Raw genomic sequence first — 18,450 nt, 5'->3', positions numbered from 1 at the left:
TTTTTCAAACTGGACCAAAGGCAGATGAAGCGAACCCACAGCCTGAGGGACTGCAGTCCAAAGCCTTAACCACTACACCACATTACTCTTCTACATTAGGTAAAAGATTTCATATAATGATCTATGCAAATATGTCCAGTTAAACTGAATGATTTGCATAATAACCATAGATAATGAGACAAATTCTTTTATAACTGTAGCATACAAAAGATTGTCCATTGTACTTTCATTAGTGAAAGCTTTGGTGCAAGTGAGTCATGTTTTCAGTTTCTTTGATAAACTGAAGTAGATCCACTGAGGACACAACTGAAGAAACAACTCCTTTAGTGGTAAGTGTATAAATACTATGGTGCTTATTATAAAATTATTAGTAAAGTGTTTTATATTAAATATTAATATATATGTTATTGTTCTCAAGAGTACTGTACAGTATTTGAAAGTCAGGAACCCACAATGGATGGGGTACCAGGGCATACTACTCAGGCACCCATCCACCCACAGAAACGGAGCAAATTTGTGTTAATTGTCACATGTACTTTGAAATTCATACTTGCATGTGCTAATCACCGTGCAACACATCACCATTACTAGTGAGTCTAGCAACCTTATTTCAAAACCTCTGTCTTTACCTAAAAAAATCTCAGATCATATTTGTCATTAACAAGCAAAAAGAAATTGAACTCTTTTGGCTCCAATGCTTTTCTGTGTCACTGGACATAAACCATCTCTACCAACTTAGAAGGGATTCACAACCTGACATAGATGGACATTCCTCAGTGACAAAGTGAGGTCCGCGGCTGGTGGGCGTATTTTAATTAAATAATTGTTATTCCTGCGTCTTTGTGTGGGGCATGGTAGCCTGGAAAGAGCAGCCATAATTTGTGCCGGGAGGTGTTGATTGCCGCAGCTATGAGGGTTGGAGAAGGTCGAAAAAGATTGAGAGGAAAACAGACAGGGTACCAGTGAATAACCACAGGAGACGTGAAGGAGGTTAAAAGGAAATGGAAGGCAGAGACGGTGAGTGCCCAACCTTAATGGAGTGAGGCAGATGGTCAGGAGTTGGCCTTGGGGCCATGGGAGTCGAAGGCTGTGAAGGGGGTGCTCCGAATGTGCTCTTTCTTGGGAGTAGGATTGACACTGTTTCCCTGCGAGGGCTGAAGGTGAGTGGTAAGAGAGACGTGTGGTGCTCGACAGGTTGCCCTGCATATACCGATAGAAGGATGGCAGGGAACGGAGCCCCGATATGAAGGATGGCTGCACCTGTCGGCGGGCGTCTCCATCTGCAAGGTCCAAACAGCAAAAGGGGAGGAGGAAGGGGAGGAGACGCCAGATTTAAAGGAAAGCACTGGGGCTCACTGTTTTTACGGACTACTTCTGGATTTTAACCTCACCGTTTTCAATGGATTATTTATTGATCTGTTTTTAACTTCCACCAGCACCTTTTATTTCTTGGATTTATTGAACATTTGATGCACTGCACTTAGGGACGCTGTTTGACTGTAAATAAAAGCACAGTTCACTTTTGCACCTACCACTTGCAATACATTGTGTGTTTATTCACATCCGCTGGCTCATCCAGTCATGACTATCAGCGGTGCGGGGTTCAAGAGGTCCCCAAAGCCGAAGTAGGAGCGTACAGCTGACCCACATCATTACACCCTTCAAATGAGGTCAAATTGAGTTCAGGAACCTAAAATGTATAGAATTTTTTTAAGCACTTAACTCAATGTTACCATTCATATTGTGGAGCCAACCCAGACAAAGACAGGCGGACATGTTGTTTGTCACCACCACACGTTTATTATATACAATATGCGCAATTTAAAGTCACTCAGACTCAGTATAAAGTGCACAACAAGCCCTAATCCACAGTCCTGGCCTCACAATGCCTTTCTTCGGGCCGCCTCCACACCTCTCTCGTGCCTTGTCCTGCTTCCACCCGACTCCAGCCCTGAATGAATGGAGACGGCCCCTATTATCCAGTTAAGCACCAGGTGTTCCCAGCATTCCTCCCTTGGCCGCGCCCCAGCATGGCGGAAGTGCCGGCTGTCCTCCCGGCAGCTCTCTGGGTATCGTCCTAAATCTTCCCCAAGGCATTGGGGCGCCTCCTGACAGTGACCACGGGCCCCTACAGGGTGGAGCTTCCATGCCCTGAACCCGTCGCCCCCAGAACAACCAGGAAGGTGGCCCCCACGTGATCCAGGGTGGGCCTTGACCCTCTTCCGGTCCCACACGGCGTCCCGGCTGGGTCGTTGCCCCTGCCATCCCTGACAATTTCTCAATAATAAACACACAAAAATGATCTGTGTTGTGTGAACTGGGGAATTACACCTAATTCTACTACAATTGTTTATCATGCTTATTAAAATTGTGTGATTTATTAAAGTCCAGGACTTTGCTTCATTTTGAGTTTTTTTTTTTAAATGAAATGCTGTTCATCCATCAATCCATTATCCAATCCGCTATATCCTAACTACAGGTGTCACGGGGGTCTGCTGGAGCCAATCCCAGCCAGCACAGGCTGCTGGGCAGGAAACAAACCCCGGACAGGGTGCTAGCCACACACCAAGCACACACTAGGGACAATTTAGAATCGCCAATACACCTAACCTGCATGTCTTTGGACTGTGGGAGGAGACCAGAGTAACCGGAGGAAACCCACACAGACACGGGGAGAACATGCAAACTCCGCGCAGGGAGGACCCCGGTCTCCTAACTGCGAGGCAGCAGCGCTACCCACTGTGCCACCGTGCCCCCCGAAATTCTGTTTAAAGCAGTTTTTTTTTTCTGAAAAAGTTTACATAGATAATTTTAGTATACATGTTTAATGTAGAAATCAGTGTCAGATTTGTTAGGTATGAATTTTATATGGCTAGAACTTTTCAAGGTGCTTTAAGACTTTGAGGTGAATCCAAAATAACATTACTGAAAATAGCCACAACCTTTCAATTTGGTGAGCAGAAGTCATGAATATGCCGAAACAGGAGACCAAATAGCAGATCGGTATTGATTATTTTTACTGTGTTTTTGGCCATCTCCCTACATAGTGGTTATTCATTGTGTTATTAATAACTAGCAATTAGTAAACCCAGCTGAATTCGCTTTCCTCAAGTGTGGTGACATTGCAGAGATGTTTGGGAACTTCCCCAACTCTATGAAATGCATTGAAGTCAATGGGGAATGTAATGGTCTGCTAAGTGGCCCTGATGGCTAGGGCAATTTATCCCAATTATGCTGCTTTGATTGTGGCCAAAATTGTGATCCAAGCTGTGAGGCAGCAGTGCTAACTGCCCTGTCTCCTTAAGATAAAATTACATTTCTGTTCTGATACTTCTTACAGACACAAAGCATGAATGCACTATAGATTGGGGCCCATGCATTCGATTACAGGTTCTCACCTCCCTTTAACCAAGTTTTTGGTTTTGTAATATTCTCTGATGATTTTGCTCTTTTAATGCTGTTGCTACCAAATAAGTGCAACTCTGTTTGCATCAAACTGCACAGCATCATGAGAAATACAGTACTATTAAAGGGGTAGGCTCTCCTATTACACCTGGGTCACATACAAGTCCTTACAAAAAAAGACATGTCCTTTAAGACACCAATACACTGACACATTTCCAGTTTCTGTTGTGTTTTAATGTATTTGGAAGTGCTGTACATTTTTCCTTTTTTTGTTTTTTGTCCATCGCAACGATCAGTCGTAAGTATTCATTGGCTGCTGCAGCTCTGATGTCACGCAGACCTCCCAATGTCTCTTGGGGTGTTTTGGGCTATGTTTGTCTAAGCTGGCCCCACAGCACATTTCCTGGGCTAGTTTTTAGTGAATAAAGTCACCAAGGGCACAACATTATCGCTATGAGAAATATTTTACTTTGACCAGTTTCGCTGATTAACTCAAATGACCCATGTATAGACTGCATGGAAATGGATGTGAATTATATGACAGCATTAATATTTTAAAAGTTGTCAGGCAAATAAAACCAGTGTTGAACTTAGGTATTAAAGTCTGCTATGTAAAACATACTGAATGTAACATAAAATAACATTTTATAATGTTTTATAAATAACATGTGTGTGGAACACTTGTGTACAAGGAAACACAGAGAGAACAAATGTTCTTCAGATGGTGACCATGGGTGGATAAGCTCAGTCTCCTGGAGCAGTGAGCTGTGAAGCTGTAGCACTATCCACAATGCCAGTGTTCAGTACATTTTATTAAAACTGGAGAAGAAGATTGTAAAGTGTGTCAGCATGACCCAAAATTGGATTAACCAGATCATTAAAATGGTTGAATAAGCAATTCCAAAAACATTACAGATTAACCCATTTAATGCAGTTCTTATTTTCTAGGTCAATTTGATCACACAATGCATTAGTCCTAGCCAGGCCAAATAGTTTAGAGCTGTGTCATTAGGTGGATGGTCACATTTAAAAACCTATGTACCTCTTTTCCTCTCACTGTATGAAAAGCTTTTAAATAAAAGTATGTAGTTTCTACTGCATTGAAAAGATGTGAGATACATTAATATTGTTCACCTTGTTAGTTATGTATGCTATCCATAACTTTGAAGCAAAATACATAAAAGGTGCACTTAATATACCACAGAGCAAAGCCGTTTAATGCATTTTATACAGTGTAATATAACAAGTGTTCTCTAGTAAACCTTGATATTTCATCTGCTTTGTATATGATGCATTATACACAAGGCTGAAGGTTCAGTGTCTAATTTATGTGTGCAGTGGCACAGGCATTAAAGACCACTCCTAGAACACAATGCAGCACAAAGACAAATAGACCTTTTACATCTTGAAAGAAGATTCACATTTTTTTTTCCTTCAAGCTTCTGCTTGCAAGTGTCCTTCCTGCAACCAATGTTCTAACACTAAATTGAAAATCAAATGAGAATGCAGCTTGAAGTCATTTCAGTGTAAAGAGAAGACTTCACAAATATGAAAAAGTTGTAAAATGAACTATCAGGTAATAGCAAAATATCTGAGACTTAATAACATAACTTAAATTATCATGTATGGCATTGTAGAGTAAATATAGATCCTGCGATATAGACCTGATTAGATAATAAGGTTGTTTAAAGATAAAAGAAGACAATAATACTTTTACTTGGCCTTTCCTACCACCTATTTTTAGGTAGAAACCCCAAACAATCTCAAGGGCTGTATAGATCTGAGCTATCTATAAGCTCTTAGCCATTACCATACATAAAGATCACTGACAGAAGATTATGTGCCACATAGCATCATTTCTTAAAAACGATTTACCAGAGAAACAGTAATCCACTTTTCACTAAATGGTAGTAATGCTCACCAGGGAGCAGGTCTTCATTATCCACAAAAGTATTGGACTCTGGAATTACTGTAAACGATATGACTAAAAATAAAGATTGAAGATTTTATGCATAAAAGAATGTAAGCCCCATTAATACTATATGTGCTCTGAGCTTTGCTCAAATGAAGAGATAATCTTTGAATCAAACCAGCAAGTCTTTAAAGAGAAGTGATATTAATTAAAGTTTTCTATTACAGGGCATGCTCATACATAGCTACACTCAGTTATGTTCAACCAATTTAGAGTCACCAGTCAGCTTAACAGATCTTTAGGATAAAGAAGCATATGCAAATAGGCATTTCTGGCAAAATTATATAAATCAGCATAAATGCTCAGGACAGTGTCTTGTCCCCGGTGTACTGCTTCATTTTGCTCTCCTTTATAAAGCTTCTTAGTCTTCCATTAAAAGCAAACCTCACAGTGACACACAGATAGTGCATAGAGAGAGAGAAGGGAGCAGGATTAATAAGCAGAGCTAATCTATTAATTGACAAGACAAAAGAGATAATCGTGGACTTCAGAAAATCACGTCCTGCCCACATCCCACCCAGCATAAACGGACACATAACACCTCATCACTAATCAAGAAAGCCCAGCAGAGACTACACTTCCTGAGGCGGCTGAAGCAAGCACGTCTTCCCCCTTCCATCCTCACCATGTTCTACACAGACGCACCATTGAGAGTGTTCTGACCAGCTGCATTACTGTCTGGTATGGCAACTGCAACATATCCGATCGCAAGTGCCTGTAAAGGATAGTGAAGACAGCAGAGAACATTACTGGGGTGCCTCTCCCTTCACTACAGGACATATTTTACAAACGCAGTGTCCGCAAGGCCTGCAGCATTGTGCAGGACTCCTTACACCCCTCACATGGACTTTTCACACATCTGCCATCCAAGAGAAGATATTGCAGCATCAAAGCCAGATCTGCTAGGCTGCAGGAGAGTTTTTATCCCCAAGCTGTTAGACTCCTTAACACCAGGCTGCCCCCTGGGACTTTCCACACAGCCTCAACCACCTCTAAAAACAGAACCTTTATACATGAAAACCACTATCCTGCAAAGATGACAGTGCTTGTAGAAAAGAACTGAAAACCTCATACTGACCTTTAAGGATTTTGTCACTCTTTATCCTTCCGCTGTGAAACATTCTGACCTGTCATTGTTCACACACATCTTAAACAACTATTATAATACACTGATAATTTCTGCATTATCTATATCTATTATTTATTATTTATTTATTATATTACATATCTTACACATCAATATTGCTGCTACTTCTTTGTCCTATCTTTGCACAATGTCTTGTTTTGTTTGTGTTTTAATTTTCAATTTAAAATTTTAAAATTTTAATTCTGTTTTTAATTTATCATTTGCATGTCATGTTATTACACTGTGGACCCTGAGCTTCACAATTTCGTCTACCAGATGGAGATTTATTTGTCTTTGGTGTTCTTGGGTAGAAAACAGTTGCAGTGCAAGTCATGGTTTATATTCATGTAGTTCCGTGTCTAATATCTAAGGACATGAGAAGCTTGTTTCCCCATCATGTCTTGTGCGGTAATTATGACTTGCAGATGTCCAATTTATGAGTGTTTGAAATATTCAGTCTATGACAAAGGTTATATAGGTGTTTTGTATTATGGCAGTGACTACCTGAATGCCATATGCTCTCTTCAACATTTGATTTTTGCAGTGGAGCATATCTGAAGTAACAGATTATGTCCATGTTGTTTATAATCATTCCAAAGTTTTATAAAACTGCTGTGTCTGCTGAAAGATTTGCTCAATATTTCTCTTTCTAACCCATTTGAGATGGCAGAGGTGAATCATAAACTTGAGACATTGGGATTACAAGCTGTCCTTCTCAGCAAGATGAGGCAAATGAGCTATTTATGTATGTATTTATTTGAAGAGCTTGTGTAAAAAGCCAGATTTCCCCTGGGGACAAATAAAGTTCTATCTGTCTATCAATACTGTTGATTCTTGTGCAACAGTGGTTTTTCTCTCAGCCATGCAGCATGCACCTCTCTGCTCACAACTGCATACATTACAGATCAGCAAGATATACTGTACAGTAGTACTTTGTATTCATATCAGATACAGTACCTTTCCAGAGAAAATAGAAAGAAACTCTTGCTGATTTTTGGTGCTAAAACAAAAAAGGCGACACTGGGTTGCACTATGTGGTTGCCTGACAGTTGAGCAAGAGCTTACCTTGTTGCAGAGGCTTTTTACTCCTCTATTGCTTCTTATTGGCTAAAGGAATCTTGGCTCAGTCTTCCTGATCATTTTTGGTTAGATGCACCTGAATTTGGTTCAGAACACTTTCATCTGAACCATTTGGATGTGAATTTAGTGTTGATCATGGGATGTAGACTTTCCATTGGACTTTTTAAGTAACATGACACAAAGCATGAGTGTTAATGGCTGTTTTTCTGATATTTTTAACTTGTCCTCAGATCTTCCCAAGGTTACTATCTGTCCCCTCATCTGTTTATTTATACACAAGTGACTGAAGGAGTTCACATAAGGACAGATATATTCTGAAATTGGCAAACAACTCTGTCATTGTGAGCTTTCTACAATGTATGGAAGACAGCCTTGGACTTTTTGTTGATGTTTTTGTTCAATTGTGTAGTCATTCCTTTTTACTGCTAAATATCTCTTAATACCAAAGAAATGGCTGTAAATTTTAGATGCTCCCTCCTCCCAATCTCTTAACTATAATAAAAGGTGAGACTGTGGTGGATGTTTTGGAGAAATGCAGATATCTAGGGATAATCTATACTAATAAAAGGCAAAGCCCTCACTGACTGACTGACTCACTCACTCACTCACTCACTCACTCACTCACTCACTCATCTCTAATTCTCCAACTTCCCGTGTAGGTAGAAGGCTGAAATTTGGCAGGCTCATTCCTTACAGCTTACTTACAAAAGTTGGGCAGGTTTCATTTCGAAATTCTGTGCATAATGGTTATAACAGGAACGGATTTTCGTCCATTAACTGTAATAGACTGCAGCTCGATAGCCATGGGAGGCGGAGTTTTGTATTAAAGCATTTAACCAATCACATTTCAGCCATCATTTGTTGCCAGGCAGAGAGGCTTTCACAATCACAAAAGGCACTCTAACACAGAATAAATGTCGATTAACCTGTTGCTTCAACCAATCAGATTTTGAGTTGGTGTCAGTAGGGCCCTCTAGCAGGCGTACGGCAACGTCACTGTATTCAGACCCATTGATTGGATAGAAGCCGATATGAGGAACTCTACGAGGCCACTGAGCGCACCGCAATCGCTCGGAGCGCACTACAGCCAACTCCATGGCAGGATTCTAGACAATATTATTTGCCAGACACAGACCAGATTTCAAGACCATGTAAACCTGATGTTTGTCACGCTACTCGAAAAATTTCACGTATGCAGCCTACTCCAGTTTAACACAAGAGCCATGGAGCGGTTTTTGATCTGTCTCGGCTAAAAACAGAACTGACTGTAATGTATGCCATGGATGATTTTGCAGGAAAATCTCCCACTGATCTCCTTGACTTCCTTCATCACAAAAATCTGAATGAGAGTATGGGGCAGCTGTTCACATTGGTATATTTGGCAGTGAGCATTCCCGTGTACACTGCTTCTGTCGAACAGTATTTTCAGGCCTAAAGCAAATTCAAACTTATGCCAGAAATACCATAGGGCAGGTTCGCTTTTCAGCATTAACTTCGATGGCGATAGAAAGGGACATTTTGATGGAACTGAAGCACACGGATAATCCATACGTCAGAGTAATTGAACTGTTTTTGAGGAAAGAGAGGAGGATGGATATTGTTTACAAATAATCCGAATTTCTGGTGAGTAAAATGTTCCGATTTTCCTAAATAATATTGCAAGGTTATAAGTTATTATTGATGTTTTTTATGTGTGTCACAGCTGTGGCTGCAGGAGTTATCTTATCTTATCTTATATATATACTGTATATATACCCTGATCTACATACTGTCAAAAAAAAGAACCACACGCTGTGGCGCAACACGAGAGGCTTCGCCTCTAGCACTGACGTCCGAGGTTCGATTCCCGAGAGGGGGTGCAGTGAGTGTGTACGCCTGATGAGCCCAGAATTAGGGCGAAACATGTGCTGTGTACTGTTTGCATTATTTGACAGTAAAACTATTTCAATATATATATATCAGCGCTTCCCGATTCATTTTACCCTCGCACCCCCTTGGTTTGAGAAGAAGTATGAAAAAATATGATGTTAAAGCAGAAAAACAGATCACCAATTGAAGCTTTATGAATAATGGATACTTTATTCGCCATTAATAATTGTTTTGGTAAAGCCATACTCAGTGTAATCCTCCTTCCATTTTCTAATTTTTTCACGACTAGCCATGATTAAATGAACGGTAAAAAAATAAGAGCGAACCAAGGGTCACTTATTGAGGCAGGCAGGCGACAGCTCAATAGCTCGCAAGCTCAATGTAGTGCGCGTCAAGTCGATCAAAAATACACAATCAGATTTGAAAAAATATATCTTTTCAAGTTCTATTTGGATATAAGTAGGTTCTATTTAGTCGACAGAAATATTTTTGGTAGTAATGTGAGTTGAATTTAGTCTTTAAATTTCTATGGTGAAGAAAAATGTATGCAGTGATGACTAAATTTAACTTACATTCCTACCAAACATATTTCTGTCGACTAAATAAAAATCTACATATATAATTCACTAAGGCAATACATCCATGGAAATCACGCCGGAAGGGGCGTGAATTCACAACGCCGCCGACAAGTGACACCTATGGCGCACGCAGGAAGAAGCCACGCCGGAGGTGAATCGCCGTATGCAGCGTGTAAAACGGTTTGCAAGGGGTATCCCATGGGATCCTTAAAACAGTCCTTTACAACTGAAGTTAAAACACAATGAAGTAAGCAGTCTTTAAAAACGGAGTTTTCGGTTACGACGCACGACCGCGTGCACCATAGCAAACTGTTTTACATGCTACATACAGCAATTCCCATCCGCGACAAACATGCGTCTTCTTAGATGCTCCTGCAGGAACATGGAAAGTCTACGTGAGTCACAGGTGCATCTGGACTGTGCAAAGACGACAACAACTCAAGTGACGAGTTGGAGGTGGGCACATGAGCGATGGCAGTCCGCCAGTTTTCAGTTACGGACGATTGTGTGTTGGTTCGTTCCATGCATTGTTACAATGTTGCTTTTCTTGCTGATTTATTACATTACCAATTTTTCAAATGTTAATTTTCTCCCTGTGCCTAAAAATCATTAAAAAACCGGCCTGATTATGCGGCGTATGGTACGCCACGGGTTGGCTAGTTACTTATATTTAAAATTTAAATAGAACTTGAACAGATACGATATTTCATAATAACCACGCAGCACTAAGTGCACGTAAGAGCAGAAGTCATCCGTTTTAACAAGCAGCGTATTGCACTGATACGAAATAGCCTGCCCATTTAATTATTCAGGAATGGATAGATAAATTAAGATTTTGAACAAATGTTTTTCATTTTTCTTCCTTTCATTCTGGCACCCTCAGCAACAGCTGCTCGCACCCCAAAGGGTATATATATATATATATATATATATATATATATATATATATATATATATATACTGTATATATATATATATATATACTCAGCAAAAAAGAAACGTCCTCTGACTTTCAACTGTTTTTACTTTCAGTAAACTTAATGTGTAAATATTTGTATGAACGCTAAAAAAAAGTCAACACCATAAGACATAAACTAAAAATGTTTCACAATGTGTCCCTGAATGAAGGGAGGCTCAAAATCAAAACTGGACCAGATTTGTCAGTTCTTGCTGTGAGATGTTACCCCACTCTTCCACCAAGGCACCTGCAAGTTCCTGGACATTTCTAGGGGGAATGCCCTCACCCTGCGATCCAACAGGTCCCAGACGTGCTCAATTCCTTCGACGATAAACACGAATCCGTCCATCACCCCTGGTGAGACAAAACTGTGACTCATCAGTGAACAGCACTTTTTGCCACTCCTGTCTGGTCCAGCGAAGGTGGGTTTGTGCCCATAGGCGGCGTTGTTGCTGGTGATGTCTGGTAAGGACCTGCCTTACAACAGGCCTACAAGCCCTTAGTCCAGCCTCTCTCAGCCTATTGCGGACAGTCTGAGCACTGATGGAGGGATTGTGTGTTCCTGGTGTGACTCGGGCAGTTGTTGTGGCCATCCTGTACCTGTCACGCAGGTGTGATATTCGGATGTACCGATCCTGTGCAGGTGTTGTTACACGTGGTCTTGCACTGCGAGGATGATCAGCTGTCCTTCCTGTCTCCCTGTAGCGCTGTCTTAGGCGTCTCACAATGCGGACATGGCAATTTATTGCCCTAGCCACATCAGCAGTCCTCATGCCTCCCTGCAGCATGCCTAATGCACGTTCACGCAGATGAGCAGGGACCCTGGGCATCTTTCTTTGGGTGTTTTTCACAGTCGGTAGACAAGTCTCTTTAGTGTCCTGCGTTTTTAGAACTGTAACCTTAAATTCCTACTTTCTGTAAGCTGTTAAGGTCTTAACGACCATTCCACAGGTGCATGTTAATTAATTGATTATGGTTAATTGAACATGCATGGAAAACATTGTTTAAACCCTTTACAATGAAGATCTGTAAAGTTATTTGGATTTTTAAAACATTATTGTTGAAATACACAGTCCTGAAAAAGGGATGTTTCTTTTTGCTGAGTATATATATATATATATATATATATATATATATATATATATATATATATATATATATATATATGTGTGTGTGTGTGTGTGTGCGTATATATGTAGATATGTGTATATGTGTATATGTGTGTGTGTATATGTATGTATATATATATATATATATATATAGATACTTTGTATATACAGTGGTGCAGTGGTAGCACTGCTGCCTCACAGTTAGGAGACCCGGGTTCGCTTCCCAGGTCCTCCCTGCGTGGAGTTTGCATGTTCTTCCCGTGTCTGCGTGGGTTTCCTCTGGGCACTACGGTTTCCTCCCACAGTCCAAAGACATACAGGCTAGGTGGATTGGCGATTATAAATTGTCCCTAGTGTGTGCTTGGTGTGTTGGTGTGTTTGTGTGTGTCCTGCGGTGGGTTGGCACCCTGCCCGGGATTGGTTCCTGCCCTGTGCCCTGTGTTAGCTGGTATTGGCTCCAGCAGACCCCCGTAACCCTGTGTTTGGATTCAGCGGGTTGGAAAATGGATGGATGGATGGAGATATATATATATATACAGTAATCCCTCCTCGATCAGGGGGGTTGCGTTCCAAACCCCCCCGCGATAGGTGAAAATCCACAAAGTAGAAACCATATGTTTGTATGGTTATTTTTATATATTTTAAGCCCTTATAAACTCTCCCACCCTGTTAACATTATTAGAGCCCTCTAGACATGAAATAACACCCTTTAGTCAAACGTTTAAACTGTGCTCCATAACAAGACAGAGATGACAGTTCTTTCTCACAATTAAAAGAATGCAAACATATCTTATCTTCAAAAGAGCGCCGTCAGGATCAGATAATGTCAGAGAGAGCGCTCGCTAAGAAAAGCAAACAATCAAAAAATCAATACGTGCTTTAAGTATACAGAAGCACCGCGATAAAGCGGTATTTTGTAGAGGAGCCTCCGTGTCATCTGTGCAAACAGCCCCTCTGCTCACAACCCCTCCGTCAGGCAGAGAGAGTGAGAAAGATAGAGAGAAGCAAACAAGCACCGCGCGGGAAGCATATCTTATATCATTGAGGAGTTTTAGTTAATATGTAATACGTGCTCTGATTGGGCAGCTTCTAAGCCATCCGCCAATAGCGTCCCTTGTATGAAATCAACTGGGCAATCAAACTGAGGAAGCATGTAACCTAAATTAAAAGACCCATTGTCCGCAGAAAGCGCAACCAGCAAAAATCCATGATATATATTTAGATGTGCTTACATTTAAAATCCGCGATGGAGTGAAGCCGCGAAAGTCGAAGCGATATAGCGAGGGATTACTGTATATATATTGTGACAGATAGGGGGTGCTCTCGCTCCCTTGAACCCCTGTCCACGACTCCAAACACCAGGTAAAAGTCCAATAGTTGACTTTATTAAATCGCCACAGTGCACAAAGCACCCTCTACTCCACTATACTCATAAATAATCACAATAATATAAATAAACAATCCTCCACTCCCAGACGCGTTGCCACCCTTCCACCCAGCTCAGCTCTCCGTCTGGGAGCTCTCATAGTCATTTTATATATCCTGACCCGGACGTGTTCTCAATCCCCAGTCCATGTGACTCTCAATCACTTCCGGGTCAAGTACAAGTCCTTTTTTTCACCCCGGAAGCATGTCATTCCCTTTGTCCACGTGTGCTTCCGGGGCGTAGGGAAAATACCCATTATTCCTCCCTGCAGCATCTCCTAGTGGACCCCATGGCATCCAGCAGGGCTGTGTATAAAAACTACAATGTCCATGATGCCCTGCTGGTTTTCTGGGGACCTCCATACTGCAAGGAGGTCTCCATCTGGCAGCTTGGGGGTATTGGCCGGGATAAACGTCCGGCCATCCATCACAATATATATATATAAATAATTAAATATATCACAGCAACACTCATAACAGTGACAAAACAATTACATTGACAATCATGTTATGTTATTTTCAAAATATTTCCTTTTCTTTTTCATTACTTCTTTAACACACTACTTCTCAACTGCGAAGCGTGGGTATTTTGCTAGTCATTAATAAATGATTCATCTTTGATCTCAGCACTGAACAAATTCATAAGAAGAGTTAGAGGCCACTATTCTTTCTTTGGAAATTCAATTGTTTTAAAGTGGGTAAAACCGTGATGACACTTTTTATTATCTTTTATTGAATCTGTTGTTACATTTGCTTTTAAATGTTGCTTTGGCAACCTCAGCATTAAGAATACAAACATTCTTAACAACACTCAGCTACCTTTGATGCTTACAGGAACCAGTATAAGTGAAAATCTAGGTCGTATGTGTTTATGGTTGTTTTAGAGTGGTGTGTTGCATTTGTAAATGAAAACATAGTAGTGTGGGCATAGCCTCCCTCTCACTTGGCCAGTGTAGAGCAATTAATGTAATTCACATTACTAGGCAGCACTAATACAAGGCAGGATTCAGGCTTTGACAGAGTGTCCGTCCATTACAGGGCACATTCACACATATGCATACCACAACAGTTTAAGGTCAACAGTTTACCTAAATTCCAATTCTGGCAAGTAGAAGTAAAACCAGAATACCCAGAGAAAAGCAAAAATATAGTCACTATTTACTTGGAGTTTGTATATTATACTGACCATACCAGACCAGAATTTAACACCAGTAAAAGTATAATTTTAAAAAGTATTTTAATTTCAAAGCCAAACAGAATGAAAATGTATAATGTAATGAATACCTTTAATGCAACATGAAACAATTTCATTTCAATTTATTACGTTTTACTATGATTAATTACTCACTGTAATGTAAAATAGTTAGTGCTATTATGCATATGTAACAATTCCCATGAAAATATCAGTCGGTTTAAATTGTACATCCACTTCCCCATTTACGAGCAGCAGATCTGTGAAGTGGCTAGCGCCGGGGGTTGGAGAGCAAAGCGATCAGGGGGCTATATTACACTATACTGTATAACACATATTACACAAATATGATAAAATGTTTTGACTGAGGGTGGCTGGCGCAGTGGTCATCGCTGATGCCATACAGATGCCACTTCTTATGTTTGAATTCACAGCTGGTCACCATCTATGCAGAGTTTGTACTCTGTTATGTCTACATGGCTTTTCTTCCCTTTTCCATAGATTTCCTCCCACAGCTACAAGATAGGTTAATTGGCCCTGTTAAGGGTGTGTGTGTGTGAGGGGCACTGTAAAGACCCCAGGGCCCATCCAGGGTTGATTACTTCCTTGTGTTTGATGCTGCTAGGATAGGTTCTGGCCCTACACACTACCAAATTGAAGATCCCATTAAATAATGTTATATTTCTAATGAACAAAATGTCAAAGTGAGGGATTGATGTAAATGAAAGAAGTCACTAAGGCTAAATTCACTTTACCAGGCTGACGTAACTCAAATCTGTATTTTTGCCTTGATGTGATACAAATCTGATCTTTCAAATCAGATTTGAGTCACTTTCATATGTGGTCCTGGATTGGATACGTAACCAACGTATACGTATTCATGTTGTTTTTCTGCCTATGTGCGTAGGCTGAGCACTGCTGTCATCAGCCAGTACCAGCATTGCCACTAATCAGCAATGGAGGAGAGCTACAGCTGTGGCAACAGTTATGGTCTCACCATTGCTGGCTTCATTCTCATATTCACAAATCTCTTGGTGCAGCAGTGCCTGCAATAGTGAGAAAACAGCAAAAGCTGTCTTACTTTTTTTTACCTTCTCCACCTAATCATGTACAGCTGACGAACTGTTTGCTGTTCTCCAGAGTAAAATAAATATTAAATAAATACCACCTACTATCATGTTAATTTTGTCGGTTTTAATATAACAGGCTATCTCACAATTTTATTCTTGCTGATGCAGATGACTTGCACTAATGTTTCAGTGTGCACCTGCATGTTGTTTCGGAGGTCAGTTGTGTTCACATTACAGTTATGCATCTCTTGTACTTATGAATGTTAACCATTAAGATAGGCAAATCTAGTCTGAGCAAATAATCTGAATAGAGCAATGAGCTTTGTAATATGAACGTAGCCCAGGTCTTCCCTATAGTATTTATGAACTTTATATTGTGTCAAGTTTATATTGAAAAATATAAGTGGAGCAGAGTCGTAAAAACTAATATTGTATATTGAATATATATTTGTAAGAGGTACATACAGAAAACACCCCTCCATTAGTGGTAAGATACTGTATAAGGGATTTTATGGAAATCGAAGAGAGCCCACTTATGAGAAAGCAGAAATGGGAAATGAATACTATGTTCACCACAGCTCAGTGGTAGCACCTTTTTATTATAAACATTATTCTAATAATAGTCTAATTACTGTATAGTGCACACTCCATTATTAGAGACTCACGTTCACCTATTAGACTCCAGCCAGAGCGTGTGATTTGCCAGACATCACAGTCTACTACTCCTATCCATCTCATTTTTGATAATGGCTGAAACAATCTAGGATATCTTTAAAACTATTAGAAATCAATAAATACATGAAGTCCCACCTTTCTGAAGATATCCTCCATGAATGCAAATATTTGCTGCAGCTTAACTTTTATATCCTGCCCATTTTTCATGTCTTAGTTAAAACTGTGCAGCAGATGGCATCTCACATCTTTGGTAAAGTGTTTAAAAGGTAAACATATTGCTGTAGCTGCAATGGATATTAATATAGTCATCTTCAGTATGTACATACTTTAAAATATCTCAGAATCATTGCGATAAAGAGAGTTGTTTGTAGAATATTGAGTCGGTGAAAAGATTTCCTTTTTAAATATATGACATTTAAAAGAAATTTAAACTGCTATTCCAATATAGTATTGTGGGCACACAAATTGTCATTCATTTCTTGCACATACTATTAAGTTACAAAATTCTGGTGAGCGAATTCTTATATCTATCACTATCATCTGTTTAACATGATGTGGATTTGGCCTTTACTAGCAGTTAAGAGAAGTATGATAAAGTTATCTAATATTATATGCAAAACTTTATGCAAAATTGAACCTTTTGAAATATTCTTTTACATCTGGAGATCTTTTATCATTAAAGTATAATGCATGTCATTATTAGGCAGGTCATTTACATGATCCCATATGGGGAACAGTTTCTCAGTCTAATAAAACAATTTGGTCCATTGTTTAACTAAGGGTTCTGCTTTTAAGGTATGTGCCCACTACCTTTGAAATTATTCCTTTAACTTCAATTGCATGAGATGATAGGAAATCTTTCTGAAGGCAATGATATTTTTGGTCCCCATAAATAGATATTTGGCAGTAGCACATGGTTAAATCTAAATGAATTAAAAAAATCATGTAAGTGCATCTGGAGTTTTTTTGTTAGTTGGTCTGAGTGATTTGCATTTAAATTATACGATCAAATTACTACTTCAGTTTAGATGATTTAGTAAATGGAAGCATGTTAATGTAGTGCAAGATAAAAAAACCTGTGCAAGTGTATTTTGGACTATAAAACAAAACTTTACAACTAAACATAATGGCACATAATCATATTATTGTGTTAAACCTAATTTTGGGATAAGTCCTCCACCAAAAATGTCTTCACAGTAGTCATAAGGTGGAATTGTGGTGCTAACGACAGGGCTGAAAATCAACTCTTTGTTTGTTTGTACAATATATATCAGTTGTAAGATAAACCACAAATAGTCATAAAGAGTTGGGGCACCCACAGGCAAATCCTGTATAATTGAAACAAAACACAAAATTGTAAACTTGTTGTAAAAGAAGGGAAAGGCCTTGAAAGACAGGAGACTCAAGAGTGACTTCTCCAATTTGGAAACGCTTCTGGTTAATACAGGCCAGTCAGGAAGAGGTGGGTCCAGGTGGATGGGCACTTGTTTTGTCTTGGTAGAGTAATATATTATATATATAATAATATTATTATATATTTAATATTATAGTATTATATATATTACTCTACTTTCTCCTTTTGTATTATCCATATGTAGCCTCAAATGAATGCCTCAAATTTCACAGACTTACCACTGTTTATAAGGTATTGGACCATATAACTTCTCCCCACCTTCCCTTCTACATCTATAACTTCAGGTAATTAGGTGTAGTAAAAGACAAGCAGGAGTTAAGTTACAATTTAAACAATGTATTATTGATAATATTCATAAATAATGACAATATTCAAAGTACATTTGAATATTGGCAACCATACAACCTGATAAATGGTGATGTGTAGTTTCAGGCGGCATACAGGCTTGTTAAAATTAAAATGTCGGTAGTTAAGGCATCATTTTATGGTCAGCTTTCTTCAGATCAGGCCACATGCCTGTTTCAATATGGCTGCAGAGCTGTGCTCTTCATTGTGTTGTCCTTTTCAGTTCATGGTG

The 18,450-nt window shown here is 39.6% G+C and overlaps 1 protein-coding gene across 1 annotated transcript in view; it reads left to right on the top strand.

Annotated features, from left to right (window-relative positions):
• The first annotated feature begins 245 nt into the window (after nucleotides 1-245).
• Nucleotides 246-18,450, top strand: part of LOC120526580 (neuroendocrine convertase 1-like) — a 672,113-nt gene continuing 653,908 nt past the window's right edge. Inside the window, exon 1 of the mRNA XM_039749744.1 lies at nucleotides 246-329. The gene's annotated coding sequence lies outside the window, so the exon portion shown is untranslated. The remainder of the gene's footprint in view (nucleotides 330-18,450) is intronic.

This window comes from Polypterus senegalus, chromosome 3 (genome assembly GCF_016835505.1).
Source record: "Polypterus senegalus isolate Bchr_013 chromosome 3, ASM1683550v1, whole genome shotgun sequence".
Classification (NCBI taxonomy): domain Eukaryota; kingdom Metazoa; phylum Chordata; class Cladistia; order Polypteriformes; family Polypteridae; genus Polypterus; species Polypterus senegalus.
This window is presented reverse-complemented; position numbering and strand designations above follow the sequence as displayed.